Raw genomic sequence first — 7067 nt, forward strand, 5'->3', positions numbered from 1 at the left:
GGCACACACTGAGGTAACAGGAAAACAACAAAAAAAGAAGGAAAATTCCAACCAGCTGAATTCGTTAATAATCTATTTGGCTCTGTTCTGGACATCTTCCACTCAGAGGAAAACCTCAGAGAAGGCACACACAGCAGAGATCTTAAGAAAGAGTGGGATGATATGTGACAAGGGGGCCCTGACTGAATTCATGCTGGAGGAGGTTCAGAAGAGCCAGACCAACTTCCCAATAGTATACAATATTAGCTTTGGAGGAACACCTACGTAGGAGCTGTTCTCATTAAAATAGTTTTAATTCCTTTCCCTTCTAATGGCTTTCTCTATAGTTTGTGTTATTTAAAGCTCTTTGCATTTCTGAACCCCCCTTCCTTAAGACTGAGCATATTTATGCCACAAATCAAACACACTGGAATTCTACTTTCAGCTGCTTCCTTAATCACAATGGGGTGCCACAGCAAGAAGCTCCACATTTCTTGACAGAATTTTTTGTACACCAGACACAATCCCCAAATGATTTGTGCCTCCTGCCGGAATCGAACTGGCAATCATTCATTTGATAGGAAAGCATAAACCACTTCACTGTGGAGCCTCTGCGCTAGGGTTTTAGTAGTTGTAGTAAAACTAATATCAGGTTTTTAGGGCCGAAACTTGTTTTTCTGTCTCTTTGAGATGCCACGGTGTGGGGTCATTTGAGATTTGCATGCCTTTTTTATTTTATATTCGCGTACGTGACACTTGGTCATGTTCCAGCCAATAATCAGCCTTGTGTGAAAAAGCTTTCTCCACATCTAAAAGGAGTCACTCTGCCCACACGCTGTGGCAAAAATATATATATATATTTTTAAAATGTGCAGGGGTATCCTACAAAAAGGTTGAAGGCTGTCTTCGGCAGTTCCCCCTTAAGTGCTGTTTCTTACATGACATTTTGGACAGTGGAAATTGCAGGCTGGAAGTGCTTTTCCTATCTTTTTAAAGGCTCCCACTGCCATTGATTAGCCTTATTTTAGAGCCCCTTAGGCATTTGGCTAGAGAAGCCCGTTGTAGCAAAGCATTTCCGCGAGGTTTGAAGAGAAAATTTTTAAAAATATTTCCAATCACGCTTCTTTATAATGTGAGACGTTTGCTTGTGCAGAAAGGACATACAAGAGACAGGAATGTCTTTCACAGAGACGTTTATTGAGGTCAATAGAGTGCAGCAGAACAAGTTAACACGTGTCAAGCCACTGTCACTCTGGAAGCCTTCCTGACAACAGGGTGCACATTTCACAAAGTGTATCCGTTTCTGAGCATTCCGCATTCCTCACTGTCTGGATCCAAGATGTTACACATGTGGTGAGCCCGTTGAGACAGAGAATGTGAAACTATGCAAGGTCTTCCTCCCCAGCATAGAAGCGAGTAGCTCTGAAGGTACCAGATGCTGAATCATTACATTCCTCCACGTCTGGCTGTTTCACTGAACGGCTCTGGTGCAGTAATTGGCCTCTGAGAGACTCCTCATCAGAGTGACCCCTTGTGCTTTTTGACCTCTCTTACAAGTCTTTAGGAGTAAAAGTGTAATGAATTGTTGAGGCTTCAAGTGCATCACTAGCCTAATATTACTTTGAATAAAATGCAACATTAATGTATAACCGCATGAAGAATTTCTAGAAGGTTGGTTCAAAGAACAAATAAAATAAAAACAAAAAAAATGGTGATAAAAACTGTCTGCCTGTTTCAATCTTTGAACATAAGATGTCAACAATGTAGATTTATGATTTATGTGATGGTTTCATTAAACCATGCAAACCTATATACCAAACACAATGCCAGAGAAAAGGATTTTTTCATGTTTATCACTCAGCTGATTTCCTGTTTTACATTTTTTTCCATTGGCTCTCGTGCAGACTTGGTAGTTTTAGTTTGTTTCTTTTCCACACAAGTTCCATTCACCACCTCTTCGCTCCTTTACTAAGCTCTTCCTTATAGCTACTGTGCGCAGCCTCCCCCTACTTGTCAGACTGTCTTTGAAGCCATTGTTGTCCAGCTGTTCAAACATTTCCTTGAGCAGTTCCTGTCTATTTTTCCTTGTGCATGCCTGTTTGTCTGCTCTTTGAGTTATCATCTTTTTTTCTTCCTTTTTTTAGTCTCGTTTGATTTCTGCTTTTGCGTCCTCCCTTGCTGGATCTGTTTGCTTCTCCCGATCACCTTTCTTGCCATTAAAAAATTTGGATTTTGGACTTTTGCATTTGCGTTCTTCCATTTCAAGTCACGCGCATCCTCTTGGAAGCTAACGCCACAAAACTTGTCCTCTCGATGTTACTGATGTGCTTGCTCCCTTGTTCCCTGCTTGTACCCGCACTGTTAGTGGCAAACACTCGCCATGATGCCACACAACAGAGCATACAAAACAGCAAGAACAGTTGAACAAAGAGGAAGAGTTCACGCCTGTGCTGCCTGCAGGGCAGTCAGTGTGCTCAGGAACACGTTTGACAATTATTTTCAGGGGAATATGTCACTGCTTGAGAAGACTTTTCTGAACATCAAAGTCGGTCTCTCTGAAGACATGTTAGATAACTTCAAAGTCTTGTGACTGCTTTGCCAAGAGGTGCTTTCCCTTTGTTTTGCTCAGCTAGTTTTGTTTTCCATTTCATTGTGCAGCAGATGATAAAGACTGTGAGTCCACGTTGCATCATGGACCTGCTCTCTGTAATTTACCGCTCAAGGTCTGAACAGGCATCGGGCGAGACTTTAACCACCAAAATATTCTGACAGGTAGGTACACGAGGAAGAAGCTCCGAGAAGGTCTTTTGAAGCTGTGCCATTTCTTTCTCTCTCTTTTTTTCTTACTTTGAAAGCATCATGAAGCGAGATGCCATGATGAAATTACATTATAATTTTGTAATTTACAAATTTTTGTCTGATTGCACATCAAATCTATCATTCTAACTATTTTTTTTTCTCCCTAAGGTTGTTATTTTGAAGGCAGCAACGATATTGTCCGAGAATTACTATGACCTTCAGGTTACACGGAACACAAGAGAACGGATGCTCCAGACAATATTTTTCTTTATCTAACAAGATTTTTTTCTTTTTTGTGAGACCTTCCTTTCATTCCTCAAAGAAAATCAGAACAAATAAATGCTGCCAAAGTCTCTGGATGATAAAGGTTTTTAAACGGGAAATGTACATAAGTATGTATGAATACAAAGTGCAGTATGGCAGAAGGGAACAGCTGCTCCCTTTTCAGAAATGATCAGCTGTTGTGCTGCCTTTATTTCCCACGGCATCAAAACAGCAACTAGAGGCTGAGGCCTACACGTCTTCTTAATTAGTAAGTCATCCTCCAACAATACCCTGCATACATGCTGTTATGAACCTCATCTACCTGCTGCACATATACTAGGTCTCTAGTGACATAATTATATGACTGATGCCGAGGCATTAGTTGGAATTACTGTGAGTGTCGGTGGATGTTATAGAAACATCTCTGCATATTGGCCTTGAGCCCATTCAGGCAAAATAAAACCACAGTATGAAATACATAGCGTGAAGTGGAAAACGAAGCACCCGTTCGTCCAATCTTTGCCTGTCGAGCACACTAAGCACGGTCTGAAATTTGTATTTGAGTTTGAGTATTTATGGGATTTGTGAAGCTTTGGTTTAAGTTTTCATGAGTAAAACAAAGCAGTGTTGTGCACATTTGACTTACGCTGTGTAGTTAGAAATGAACAGCGGGACTGTGGGAAAATAAAAGAATGGCAGGACGGCTGTTTTTAGCAGCTTTTTGTCTGATGTAAGTCAAGAAAAGGCTCCGGCTCTTCTGAAATAAAGCATAATGATTCGACTAACAGGAACACACTGAGACATGCTGTGTCGCATATTCTTGTTAATCATCCTCTGGTTCCTATCATCCCCTGCCATTTGCATTTTTTTCATGTAATAAAGTATTGTAGAAGTATAAAACATGGAATAATCGCTTACTTTGGCTCTGGATGAGAGGATTTGTTTTATCTGTAGTATGCTGCAATGTAACTAAGGCAACTGAGCTATCCAACTTCGCAGATCACACAGATTATTTCAGTTAATTCATCTCCTTCTTCAAATTTTTCTTCACTTTAATCTCAATACTAAACAAGTTAAAAAAAATTTGTTATGTATGGTGGTGAGAAAAAAGCTTCTGCTTGGACTTGATCTTTGATGTCAGCTGCCGCAATCAAGCACCTAGCCATGCAACTGTAGCATTCCCAGCCTCCTCTGGCATTAACATCAGCATAAACAGTGTGCACTGGGAGTTTCACTGTATGGGTTTCCATGGCCATCAGTTCCAGTAGGTGTAACATGTCAGTGTCCCAGTACTGATGTCTAGTCTTCGTTAACATTACAAATGATACAAATAGGTGTATTAGCACAGGCTTCAAAAACAGGCTGATAACATCAACAGAAGCGTAGGTTAGCGTTTCAAAAACAAAAAAATCAAACAAGTAGAAAACGTTTTATTTGAAGCTGGAAGAGGTAACTATGGCGTCTTAAAGAGTTTAGATGAGGAGTAGACAAAATTTTCTTTCCAGAGTGCCACACTGACTTTGATAAAGCAAGAAAAGGACTGCATGGTGGAAAAATGGCAAATGGCCTGTATTTGTATAGCGCTTTACTTAGTCCCTAAGGACCCCAAAGCACTTTACACTACATTCAGTCATCTACCCATTCACACACTGGTGATGGCAAGCTACATTGTAGCCACAGCTGCCCTGGGGCGCACTGACAGCAGTGTTGCCAACTTAGCGACTTTGTCGCTATATTTAGCGAGTTTTCAGACCCCTTAGCGACTTTTTTTCTAAAAAAAAGTCGCTAAAAAAGACGTGAAAGCGCGTATCTCTTTTACTCTCAACAAGCAGCGGGTGCTGTAACGCAGTCAGTTCTTTTACTCTTTTACTCTTATGCTGTTTTGTGGATCACAAGGTTTAAAACTACTTACAAACACATACACAAAGTAACTCCACCAGAGTGCCTATTTCGGGTCACTTTTGCCACTCCAGGCCCGGGTAAAGGAGCAGGGTTGGAATTGTGACGTTAAAAAAACAATAATTGCTAAAAGAAATTTAATTTGTAGTTCTAAATAAACTCTAAATGCATTTAGGACGTTTTTTACTCACTTTATGTCTCTTCCACGATGTTATTTCTCTCTCCAACAACGTAGGTTACAATTAGATTAGCATGACCAATTATGCAAATTAGACGATGACTTCATTTAGCGACTTCTAGCGACTTTTAGGACAACCAATAGCGATTTTCCTTACTGAGGAGTTGGCAACACTGACTGACAGAGGCGAGGCTGCCTGACACTGGCCATCACTAGTAGGCAACAGGTGAAGTGTCTTGCCCAAGGACACAATGACGAGACTGTCGGAGCCGGGGCTCAAACCGACAACCTTCCAATTACAAGGCGGACTGCCAACCCTTGAGCCACAATCGCCCCATAAAGAAACTCAAATCGCGATTTCAAAAAAATATCACCTAAATGCTTTAAGAACATTTAGCCTACATCTCTTCAGGTGTTTCACATTCACCACTGTGTAGGTCACTGTTGAAACACATTGGACTGGAATAGAGTTAAACAGCAGAGCAGACTTGTTGCAGTTATTTGTTTCAAGATTCCTCTGTATGCTGCTCTTTCTTATTGATTTTTTTTGAGGGGGGCTGTTTTGTTTTGTGGGCTGGATTGAGATAGTTGGCTGGGTGGTTCCTGTCCTCAGGCCATATTTTGCCTATGTGTGGTTTAGATGCTCAGCCCACAGTTAAACAAACTGCTGATAAATGAAAACAGCTTATATCTATGGCTACTCCTTTCAAGCTGGCTAACATATGTAACCTATCATGATGTACCTTTCACTGAGCATGGTATCCATGAGAGGTAAATATAGGGGAGCTCTCTGCTCTTCAACCAAATATCAACCTGTAAGCAAAATAGCCACCGAGATACTTTTTGGAAGGACTAGTCACGCCCAGAGTGATCAGTCTGTAAGCTATAAGGTTGTGCTCGTCTCGCTCTGTGTGCTAACGCTGTAACTGATTGGTAAATGGTAAGTGGACTGGATCTTATATAGGGCTTTTCTACTCTACCTGACCACTAAGAACTTTATACAACATGCCTCACTCCCCCATTCGTACAGCCACTGCTTCTTTGGTGAAGTACTTTCTATCTAACGTTCACACACATTCACTCTCTGATGGATGCATTGGAGAGTAACTTGGGGTTAGTATCTTGCCAAAGGAGCAGCCAGGGATCAAATGACCAGCCTTCCAATTAGTAGATGACCTGGTCTCCTGAGCTAGAGCCACCCCTCAGCCACTTTTGATGACCTCTCACCCTGAAGGCTGGGATAAGCACCAGCCACGATGAACAAAGTGATTGGCTGGCTCGATGGACTGTAAGTTTGTTATTGCTGCAAACTTACAGTCCATGCTCCTTGCTGACTGCTTTTCTGTGTTAAATATTTAGCACACGAGTAGGAAACTGATACGGAATTTTAGGTAAAATAAATAATAAATATTAATAATGATAAATAAATATTTCTATGCTGCAGCAGGTAGATGGAGACACCTGCTCCAGTACTTCCTGTATAAAGCCCACCCTTCCTATTCTTCAGCATGCATCTTTTGTTTCTCAGCCATAGACAGTATAAAATATGTACTGTACATAGCCACTCTGACATCCCCTATTAGTTTTGGACATTTTGTTTTGAACCCTCAACACTAACATTTTGGCTGTTGTTAATGCTAATTCTTCAGGTAATGCTAGTTAGCTTGGTTAGCAAGCTATGTCCACAAATTGTATGCATGCAACACACAGACATAATAATTTGGCTAATAAAAGATAGACAAATAATCAAGAACAATTAATAATATTAGTAAGATAATTCAGTAAAAAGTCTCACAATGGCACAAATACAGCAGAGAGATCCACTTCAGTTGCTCGGATTAATGGAGTTGAGGCCTAGCAGCACCTGCTGGCTAGAGCTGCCTATGCCTTGATATCTCTAACTCAATCATCCAAACAGGTAAGTCACAAAAGAATTCAACTTAAATAT

This window comes from Pundamilia nyererei, unplaced genomic scaffold (genome assembly GCF_000239375.1).
Source record: "Pundamilia nyererei isolate P.nyererei 1_Seehausen unplaced genomic scaffold, PunNye1.0 scaffold00002, whole genome shotgun sequence".
NCBI lineage: Eukaryota > Metazoa > Chordata > Actinopteri > Cichliformes > Cichlidae > Pundamilia > Pundamilia nyererei.